This window comes from Protopterus annectens, chromosome 1.part1 (assembly GCF_019279795.1).
Source record: "Protopterus annectens isolate FY-2018-M chromosome 1.part1, PAN1.0, whole genome shotgun sequence".
NCBI lineage: Eukaryota > Metazoa > Chordata > Ceratodontiformes > Protopteridae > Protopterus > Protopterus annectens.
Genome location: NC_056726.1, coordinates 1,670,696,979 through 1,670,709,704, shown reverse-complemented (window position 1 = coordinate 1,670,709,704; position 12,726 = coordinate 1,670,696,979).

Here is a 12,726-nt window from a genome sequence, read left to right as displayed (position 1 = left end):
GAAGAGACGTGTCATGAGCTATCCTAGGGAAAGTCAGGAGACTGACGGCGTATGCCATGGATACCACCGATGTGACCTGCAAACCTGCCCACAGTGTGTCTGTGACCATGCATGCCAGTAAGCCCGAGTAAGTATGTATGCGTGTGTGTGTTAGCCTTTGTGAGCGTGTGGAAGAACAAGTAAGCTAGTGCATGAATGGTGAAGCCTGTGTAATGTCGTGTATGCGTTTGTAAGCATGTATACATGTGTACTACACACATCACACACGTACTGCACACACAGACACACATGCTGCCAATACTTCACACATCAGTGAAATGGCACATGGATGGAGACTACATCATCAGAAGTAACAGTGCTGTAAACTATGCTACAGTGATGGTCATAGCTGCAATGCATCATGCCTGCTGAAGTACACCTGGAAGTAACATACTGTGTGTTAACAGCATGCTAACATCAATACAGTGGAATAAAGCCACTGTGTGCAGCAGTACCAGGTTAGTCAGATCCTGCATCAATGTTACACATCACAGGTGGTGGCACAGGTGACATCATATGCACAGGGTGTGGTGTTATCATGTCCAGAGCTGTCATAGAGCCATCCAATGTACACGTAGGTGTGTGTGTGTAAGGGACAAGGGTTATTCCATGGCCCAATGGTGGTGCAATGGGTGTGTGTATGTGATAGCCGTAGCTGTTTGTGGTAAGTGTGTGTGTGTCTGCATATACACAGGTACAGGATGTGTCAGCCATATACAGGAAGTTGTGGGACAGTCACAGACCATACCTGCCAGGCTGTAAAGATCCCCATTACTGGCAATGGACACCCCTCCATGCATCCAACACAACTCAGTCTTGCACCTGTCAATGTCTACACATACAGTACTGGGATCTGTGCCATAACCTGTGGATAAACGTGCGTCTGTAATGTTAACCTGAGGTGCATAGAATTGACAGTTACTACAGACGGATATGAGCCATACTCACACTCCAATGTAATAACCACTGCTGACTGTTGCCGAGATCTGCATACGACCAGTCAAAGGTGCTGCACTAACATTGTTTCCAATGCCCGTGTAATACACCGGTCTCTACACATGTATAACCCACGATCACGACAGCACACAGTATGTGCACTATCACAGAGCCATAGCAGATTTACATACATCCATGGTGCTCATGTACAGACAATGCAGCACAGTCAAGAGTGATAATCCCAACATACATATCTATATACAATATACATTATATATATATATATATATATATATATATATATATATATATATATATATATATATATATATAAATATATACATAAATATATATATATATATATATATATATATATATATATATATATATATATATATATATATATATATATATATATATATATATATATATATATATATATATATATATATATATATATATATATATATATATATATATATATATATATATAGATACACACACACACACACACATGTGGCAGGGTTGGGAGCAGAACATAGCGTAAGCACTGTACCACACGACAGCATCACGCAGTTACAAAATGCGCTACCGTGATCAGTGGATCACATGACTCACACAGGCACACGTCTAGCCTGCAGACAGCAGCATCAAAGGCAAAGACACTGCACGGATGTTATGGAGAGTGAATACTGTAAAAGCAATGTACTGTTGTCATGCAGCTGGAAACACACACACATACACTTGGCAGGGCTGGGAGTCGAACATACACCTAACTACCCTAACACACTACAGCATGGCGCATTTACAGAACGCGCTACTGAGATTACTAAGCACAGCAGTCCCAGAGGCAGTCATCTAGGTGCGTGTCATCATCCGCAAAGGCAAAGACATCAGTAGCAAACTGCTGTGGTGTGAGGCGTATAAAAGCAAGACTGCATCCCCAGGTGGATGGGAGCATGCGCGCAAACACACACACACACACACACACACACACACACACACACACACACACACACACACACACTTGGCAGGGCTGGGAGTCGAACATACACCTAACTACCCTAACACACTACAGCATGACACATTTACAGAATGCGCTACCGAGATTACTAAGCACAGCAGTCCCAGAGGCAGTCATCTAGGTGCGTGTCATCATCCGCAAATCAAAGATATCGGTAGCAAACTGCTGTGGTGTGCGGCGTCTAAAAGCAAGACTGTGTCCCCAGGAGGACGGGAGCATGCACGCAAACACACACACACTTGGCAGGGCTGGGAGTCGAACATACACCTAACTACCCTAACACACTGCAGCATGACGCATTTACAGAATGCGCTATCGAGATTACTGAACACAGAACTCCCAGAGGCATACTTCTAGGTGGGTGACATCATCCGCAATGGCAAAGATGCCGATAGGGAATGTATGTGGTGTGAGGCATCTAAAAGCATTACTGTGTCCCCAGGCAGCTGGAAACACACACACAAACACTTGACAGGGCTGGGAGTCGAACATACACCTAACTACCTTATCACACTACAGCATTACGCATTTACAGAATGAGCTACTGAGATTACTGAGCAGAGCACTCCCAGAGGCATACTTCTAGGTGGATGACATAATCTGCAAAGGCAAGGACACCGATAGGGAATGTATCGAGAGTGAGCAGTCTGAAAGCATATTACTGTCCCAAGGTAGACATAGACAAACACATGGCAGTGGTGTGATCAGGGCAACCAAATATCTACGGAGCACTACAACAACACTACATAGATGCGGGACGCGCCACATACAGTACACCCTTCAAGACAGTAACCAATGTGTTCAATATAAGCATCCATTGTGACATTGGAAATGGACATCTGTTGCCTGGATGACCACCATCACTATACAGGATGTCAATGGCCATGGCCACACGCTTAGTATCACACGTCTGTTTGGAATGTACTGTGTGTCCATCTACACAATCGTGTACTGGGCATGCTCACACACTTAGCAGTTGCAAAGGGCCGTCTGGCATGCACATGGATTCTAATCACGGAAGTGCGCAGTTTGGAATGTACTGTGTGTCCAGCTACCTGGCGTGTGGGCATGCTCACACACTTAGCAGCTGCAAAGGGCCATCTTGCATGCACATGGATTCTAAACACAGAAGGGCACAGTATGGTATTACTGTCCCCACATACATGAAGGCCACTCACATGTATTGACCAGTACACACTCAGGAGCTATCACAGTTGTCTCAGGTGTAGATCACAGAGGTACACACCACAATCTACAATGTAGCCGTCACACATTACCATGTCATTGGACCAGCAATACACAACCATACATTAACACAGCACCGCGTGACTCATGACCAGTGGACTGTACATAGGTCTACAGCAACTGTGCAGACTACACATGTACTGACAGTGTTCCATCATGTGTTATGCATTGCAATGATACCACTGTACATAACTAGGTCGACTTTACACATACCAGGGGCCCTGGGTCTTACACAGCTGTGACAGATGACCGTCACGGTACACCAATGAACACACATGTTTGGCTATGTCATACATGTAATTGCAGTAGATATGTGCATGGACCAAACACACACCACATATGTACATAGCATAGCTTTTGCTGTCCTCTGTGCAGACAAGTGGCTACAGCAATCATACGCACACAAATGGAAGGTGGGTCCATGGCTTTTGAATGCTAACAGTACATGAGGAAGCAATGTTGACTGATGACACATTCCCTCTGTACTAGTTACCCATGACACCCATCATATCATACAACAGTCCATGTGTTATGTATGTCAACACATATGTCCACCAATTGCAATAGATACAAACATGGCTACATGACAGGCATGTTGGACCAACACACATGTACAATCTGTAGTGTGCATGCAGCTACCATGCATGTACAGTAGCTCATCTGTGCCTAACTACAACATGCAGCTGCAATGCAGCCCCATAATTGACACTTGTATATGGTGACCTACTGACAGTATGGTTGGATGTACAGCAGGTATGGATGGATGTGTGTACATAAAGTGGTGATGCACCTGTGTAGATGGATGTTTGCCAGGGATGGCTCACAGGTGTGTCACATGCCACCAACCATGACATGTGCAAACAGTACGCTATGTTACCTTTACTTGATGGTGGAGACATAACACCTAAACAGCGGTCAGGTGTTACCGACATTATGTCACTTGACACCTGTAACACTTACATCCTCATGTGTGCATATAGCAGCACAATTGCCGAAGGTAGCATTGGTACACATAATGCGGCCAATACTGCTGCATGTCTGTCAGACGTATCATCATATAGCAGGTGTATCATTCACAGTACTGCCATGTGTGTTTGCTTGTGTGACCGTATATGCCACATATAGTGTAGAATACTACCCAATTGTCACACACCCCTGTACACTGTTGTAGAGATCTGTACATACTGCAGTGTGGAAAGCATGACATAGGCAGGTGTGGTGTGTGTATCACACACATCAGCTATCCAAATGTGTATGACATTTGTGATCTCCACAGTGTGTGTGTGTGTGTGTGTGTGTGTGTGTGTGTGTGTGTGTGTGTGTGTGTATGTAGGTATGTATGGCTGTCTGGTGCATGGAGTGAGGGTGTATGCCACCATACAGAACACACAGGATCCCTAACCCCTCATGGGTGGGAGGGTGGCCTAATGGTTAAGGTGTTTGCCTTACAAACACAAGGTGCAGGGTTTGAGTCTCACAAGGGATAATTGGCTAGGCTTAAAATGGCTCGCAAGGGCAGTTAGCTTAGTACTAATCTATGAATCTATGAATCTATGAATCATGGTGATGCAGTCCACTACCCTGTTGATGCCATCAGTCTCAGCTGCACTGGCTACCTGTACATGTTCTTTCTCTGTGTCGCATTGTGTGGGTGCACAGTACTGTAAGGGTGATGACCACATAGGCAAGGGTCCTCACCTCAACACTATGGGGTGTGCATTATAGTGTTGCTGACCCCATTAGTGTGAGCATGTGCCTGTAATGTGACAGGGTATTACTGCTACACAGTGAGGCCTCATGCTATCAAGTGGCCTCTAACATTATCATTGGCCAGACCGCTGTGTACAACCCCTGCACAATGTCAACATACCTGTGATGTGACCTGGTATGGATGTCACATCTCTAGTCTCTGTAGCCTATTAAGCTGCCCACATGCTTCTGGATCAGTATATGTGTGGACATCTGTGGTATGTTAGACTTTCAGACAGTCAGGCTGAGGCTACGTTTAGCATGCTGATATTGCTATATGCGCCTGTGAGTACTCCACAGTTACACATGGGAGACTGCAAACAGTGCTACTTGTAGGCACATGCAAGTAGACCATAAGGAGGGAACCAGGGCATCATTACCAACATACTGTTACTGTTGTTACCATGACACATACATATAACAATGCATGCTAAACCTGTACTACATGGTATGTCTGGTGCGTGTCAACAGTACACAACTAATGTAATATACATGTCTCTCACTATTCTCACACAACTATTGTAATATACACTTCTCTCACTATTCTTACACAACTAATGTAAATTACATTTCTCACTATTCTGTTCACCCTGTGCATCAGACCATTTGATCATGTCCCTGCACCGATGGTGTGGATGACAGGGATGTGGCACAGGCTTCATCATATGCACTGGGTGATATTGTTTGCCAGGGGTATAGGCTGCACCAGTGAATGACATCATGTGTGTGGGTAAAGGCCAGTGATATGATTGGACATGTCTGTTCAGTATGCATGTGGTTGTTGTTGTGCCCTACAGATGTCTTTGCTGTGTGCGTGTATGTGTGCACACAGTTCTGCCTTTTGTGAGGCCTACACGGGGTATTATTGACAGCTTCAGATTGTACAGAACAGGTTGTACAGCTCACTGTGTCCGGCCACGGCCACGTGACCTGTGCCTGCCAAGGGTTGCACGGGCACTACAAGGCAGAGGTACAGACTGGCTTCTGTCCAATGACACATGTCCACAGGAACCGTGTCCCCACTGGGAACATCCAGGGCCATGTCCACGTGGCCTGCTGTGTCCTGGTGTGGACAGCGCAGCACCAGCTGCATTGCTACTGCTACCGGCACTATGGAAGCGGGCATGTGAGGTGGCACGCTCACGCTGACCTGCACTAGGTGGTGTGGCTGGCCTATGTCCACATGGCCTACACCTCACTCCTACCAGATGTTTCAGCACAGACAGCTCACGCTCATGGATTACCATGCCACGGTCAAGGCTTCCAACCATGTCACCCAATCGCCTGTCAAGAACATCAGCAATCTGCTGTTGAGCATTTGCCAGTGCCTGGATGTTGTTATTTAGGGTATGGATAGCAGCCCTCTGCAGCCTCTGCCCTTCCCTGGTGTGCCATTCAGCACGTGCCTGTGCCGCCATTACAGTCTGGAACATGCGTCTGGTGATACCAGCTGCTGCACTCAGTCCTGCAGGTGCATGTCTGCCAGAGGTCCTCCTACAAGCAGCACCGGGCACATGCCTGTGTGGCACATCTGCAGTCATTACACTGACACCATGGTGTGTAGACACACCTTCTGTAGCCACCACACATTCCTGTTCCACGCTAACAGACGCTGACTGTCCTTCCTCTATGGCCACTGGTGATGCGGTATGTGTTGGCAGCAGAACTGTGTGCGGGGAAGAGGGGGACATAGCTGGGATGGCAACCGTTGGCACAGATTCAGCCCCTGACAACCCTGCCTGTACCTCATGCATATGTTCATCACTGCTAGTATCTGTGGGGACACTAACATCAGATGGACCACAGGAGGGTAACCCACCTACATCACCTGTGAATGCAAAGGAAGGCTCTAAATTACAATAGACACAGACACACAGACACACAGACATACACACACAGACACACACACACACACAGACACACACACACACACACAGACACACCATGCATGTGATTTGACAGATGGCATGCAGCATGCCTGTGGTACAGCAGAGGGCATGCAGCTCGGACATTAATAGTGTTAGTAAGCATACCTCCCTGGGGTGCACACTACAGCAAACAGGTGTCATATCAGTAGCCATGCAGTTCACACAATCATGGTAGTATGCATGCATCCCCATGATACACCATGTGGACCAGAACAGAATCACAGTACACATGGCTTATGTGACCTTGACATGTACTCTGCTGACGTGTGCATTAACATGCATACATGTCTGACACAATGGTGTCCTGACACATGTACAGCATCATAATGGGCATCACATTGTGGTGTTGTCTGTATGCCCTACAGATAGAATGCATGTTTAGCAAATGTGCATGAGCATGGACGGGTAGTGTGAGCTGTCTACATTGCTATACAGTGTGAAGTACTGACACTGTGCCATTGCATGGCATCTTGAGGCATCTATAGTGCTGTACAATGCATAATATGTACACATTGCATAGCCATAACTGCATGCATACCCATGACATAACTGTGGATTGTGACCCACGATGGTGAGGTGTATAAACACCAAACCATGCTGTGTCAAGTGACAGGTCACTGGAGGCCTACAGCTGACACCCCTGCCCAACAACTACAGGGTCTTAGCTGCCTGGCAACCATGTCCACACATAGCGGACATGTCAATTCACCATTTCCCACATGACACTGATGTACCACATACACACGAGGTGCACAGCTAACGATGATGTCCTACAGCAGCAAGGGAAATGTACAGTATCTGTGGCCTGATGTGGTGTCAATGTCTGTGGAAGCTTTACAGGTGACTACTGTCATGCTATGACACAGTTGTGATGTGCAACTGATCTTCTATGGTAGACTTCATTGACACCTCCACTAGCTGTGCACAGGCTGTTAGGATGTCCACTGTACCACATCAACTGTATAATCAGTCAACTAAGGTTATAAGTGGACCATGTGTGGACAATGTGCAACAGGGTGTATACACATCACATCTGCTGTGTGGCTACATGTCTCTGGCCATCCCCCATGGCCATGTGTGCACATGTGTTGGCCAAATGTGTGTGATGGCCATCTATCTCACATGTCTGTGTTATCCCATATGACATACACCCATAGATGTCAGATATGTCACCATCCACAGGGCTATGCAGACAATGGGTTGCATGTTTGGTATGTGGGGTTTGGGTCATGGGATAGTGTGACAATATTGCAGCCAGAACACTACATGTCTGGGACATGTCAGATGGCACATCACAATGTTTGCACCCAGTGCAGGGGCATACAACACAATGGTGACACCTGTGGGCTGCCCATATCACAGCTCACTGTGTGGTACTGTTTGTGTACCACACATGTTGTTCCAATGCATACTTCATATGCCTCCATTGTAGAACACCTCCACCGTTGTATGCACAGCTGACCACACATGTAGCAATGACAAATACTGTGGTTTCATGTTGGTGTATCATTTTCTTTGTATATATTGTACATGGGTGGCCTGTGTGAATGACGGGTGCTGCGACCTGTATATCATGACTGGAATGAACATCAAGTGTGCAAGTGTTAACTGGCCACATGGCAAATAGGTCTATGCTTTAACATGCCTGATACTGATGACTGTCTTATCTGCAACGGACTCATGTCTGTCCGGCATGCCAGAGGTACCTGTATAGGGGTGACACAGCAGTATGAACATTATCCATGACTGTATGATAGCCACAGGGTGCACTGTGCATGCTAACACATTCGCCTGTATAATAGCATATAGTATGCACATGTGTGCATACACAGGGTAGCATACTGTAGTATGCAGCCTGTGTGTCCACATACCTTGCATATGTTGTTACTTTACATAATGTACAGTGACACATGCAACTAAATGGGATATAATAGCCATATGTGCAGTACTGACTTACCAGGCAACTCCAAGCTCATTGGTTGGGTGACACCCACCTCCACGATGGCAGCTAGAGTTTCTGGATGCTGTTCTGAGGGTGTCCCCAGACTGGCCAGTAGCTCCTCGATGTGTGTGAGTGGGGGCTGGGTTGGTGACCCACCACCTGTTCCACCTTGTTCCCTGGCAATTGCAGTGGCACGCTGTTTTGCATGTCGTATCAAGTCCGTGCAGTGTCTGCGCACCTGCTGGTAGGTGTGGTTATGGCCACCCATATTGTTCACTCTCCTGCGAAGATCCTGCCACAGGTCGTCCCACTGCTGGCCATGCTGTGGCACATGGCTGAACAACACCTCATTGTTCTCATGGAGGTACGGGATGAGGACATCATCCTTCTTGTGGCTGTATGCCGGAAGGCGTGTACGAGGCATTATCTGTATGACATAATGATGGTGACAGGTCACAGTTTCAGAGATGTACAAAGATGCTGCTGCACATACATTTCTATGACATCTAGTACATCTGCACAGTTATCTTTGCAAATCATCATGACACGGACACGACTGACGTGTTTGTGTCACACACATGTAAGACCCGTTGTGCATTGGATATCATCACCATATATGCGTGTCACCTCATTAAAGTGTTCATACTCCTTGTGAATGCTGTCTTGATCTGGGCATGTCTATTTGCCTGCACTGGTGTTCTTACCTATCTGCACATGCCTGGATGTGTCCAAGGTAATGCTGTTGACCTTGATGCTGGGTATATGTCACATATCAATGCAGGCACAGCCTTAATGGACTTGAACAGTGACAATGCACACACACACATGGAAACCTGTACATGCATGTGTTTTGCCATATACATCTACACAGCACTGTACAGCTGTTCATTATCCTGCCACAGATCGCCTGTGTTGCACATGTGGTAGACATGGGACAATGGCTAGTCGGACATCATTTGCAGGGATGCTTATGAACCATAGCATGTATGGGCAAGGTTTTCTAGCTGCAACAGACAGCCATTATGTCCCAGTGAGGTGCATCAGTGCCACATTACTGATCCATAAAGTTGATACTACATCTACCATGTGGCCATCACACCATGTATGACTGGGATGACATGTGCAGCTTTGATGGACAGGGTTGCATGGTTTGGTGGGAGTATGTCACATGTATGGCACAGGGATCTGTCCAGCATGTGGCGATCCTAGTATTCGGACGGTGGATGTCCATGACATATATCTTACAGATCAGGATATGGACATCTAGCATGTCCATCATCATGGTGTAGCAGATGTCTTTATGCAAGGTAGACAGCATGCTGCATAATGGAGGTGAGGATTGTGAAGGCTGGTATAGCCCATACACGCATGGCCATTACCCCTTAAAGGTGATATGTGATCCAGTATTGGTCACCCCAGTGCTGTATATGCCTGTCCAATGATCTCCGTGCTCATGGATGACACCCTGTCATGACATGGGTACCTCGTATGACTATCTAAGGGGTCTGGAGACATCACCAAGTCAGGGAGGTGTACTGCACAGCACCATCCCTTACACAGTGTCCATAATGATGACCACAGCCTAGGTGGTAGTTAATGGGTACAGGGATGTTCACCTAGCAGTGACAATGCTGATATCATCCATCAGAATGCACACATATGTCGCACACCTCAACCACACAGCCCATTCCGTATGTTGTTCACAACACTGACACAGCTATTCCTCATAGGTCATGGCCATTCACATCCTTACATACACAGATGCCTAACATTTGTCTGTGTGGTATGGGCTACAATGAGGGTGGAGTACAACACTTTAACCCTGTTCTACTGTAGCTGGCACTGGTGTGATATGCACATGTCACTCTGGCACCATTTGTAGTCTGTCAACAGGCCACTGGTAGAATACTCCTGTGACATACAAAGGTATTTGTAATCAAACATCCGTACTGTCTTGTACATCTGTACTGATAACATCTACAGTGATAATGGTTCATGGACATGCACACCATACTCAGCAGGGTTATAATGTGGTGCCACACATTATGACTGTCGTCACCACTTGTGGGTTGATATTATCCAACACCCTATCTGTATTTTATGGTCATGCTAGGCACTTATACAGAACTTGTGAGCATGTCATGAGCTACTGATTAATATAGCACCCATTCCACACCATTTCCCACAGGTACACTGGCTGTGCTAAGATTTCTAGCTTGCTTATGGTACAACAACTGTTGTACACACGTAACTCACATATCCTGTGAGACATGGTTGTATATACAGGCATGTCCAACTGTCACGTACCAGTGCTATTACCTGTCTATAAGATGGATATGTCGTACATGTGGCAATAGAGCAATTGTCTCATGTACACATTCAATGCTCACCTCCTGTCATATGACACTACAGCCTGTGGGGGATGTACATATGCAGCCCTGCTGGGGGTAATGCTGTCACCAACCCTGACAGTCATGTGGGGATGTGTAACATTTGCAACACACTCCACTCATCACATAGTCTCACATGATCTCTACCACAGGGCACACATACAAGGACAACATGTGCAGTACCTCTCCATACTCTGTGTAGGCACCAGAGGAAGCCTCCATACGGAACACAACATCACCAACTTATAGCCTACAGACTCATGTGTGCCCATCACATTCAGCCAATAGTGTGTTATAACATACACAACACACCAGTCATAGGTGACTCTGTAGGCGGTCACACTGCAGTTCCACACCAGCAGGCTACACAAGGTGATAGTCGCTTACATCTTGCTGTCGGGTAACTGGTTCTGCAACATAACCTATGCACCCATGCCACACCTCACCAGGTACACTGTGACTTGTCATTCTTCATGTTAGTGTGACTGCCCTGAGATGCCACTTCACAGACTATGTATGCAGGGACATGCAATAGCTCGCCAGTCTTGTAGCCCTGAAGGTGTGGGCCAAGCCCTGGGGAGCATTATGCATTCATCAAGACCCGATACCACTGTACAACGCCTGACTGTGTCACTTCAGCAGTTGCCTATGCTTCTGGTGTCATTCCACAGGCATCTGGTATCCATCCGCTTTGACTGACCTGGTCAAACACAATGCTTTGGCACAGATGACCTGCACCTGTCAGCCCTGGGAGTACAGCTCACATGTATGGCTCTTGCTGCTTCTATACTGCCTGTCTTGCACAGTTTCCAATAACAGTCACCGGCAGAATGGGAACTGGCAAGCAAGACATGGGGTCATGTGACACAATGCTTGCATCTTCCTCTGTGATGCACGCAGGCAAGGCACACCTTAGAATGCACCACTCCAATATCTTTGCAGTGACTGGGACCTGCCTCTCGGCTCTGCAGAGCACACCTGCAATAACAGGTTATAGACAGACTATACCTTTCAGGCACATACCTGGACTGGCACACCCACAGCTGAGGTGTTCCCACATCCCACTATGTTGTACACACATCCTGGCTAGTTACATAGCACAATGCATCAGAGGTGCTCCACATGCAAGTAACTGTGTCCAGAACCACTGTACACATTGTAACAAGCTACAGATTCCACTACATACCCCACAGTTACCAGACCTCATTTGTTGGTGTACTGGACAGTAGGGCTCAGACAGCTACTACTGATGTGTGACTGACACTAACCCACACTTAACTGGGATAGCCACTCATGTACTGACACATCCATGAGTCATAATCTCCACTCGGCTGGATAAACCCATACACACCACCTCCAAGACCAACATTAACCTTGACCTGAACACTACCAACATGTGACTGGTGTTCCACAACTGTGGTCATCCCCTCATTGGTGGATTCTGAACATATGCTAATAAACCTTGTTAGCCAC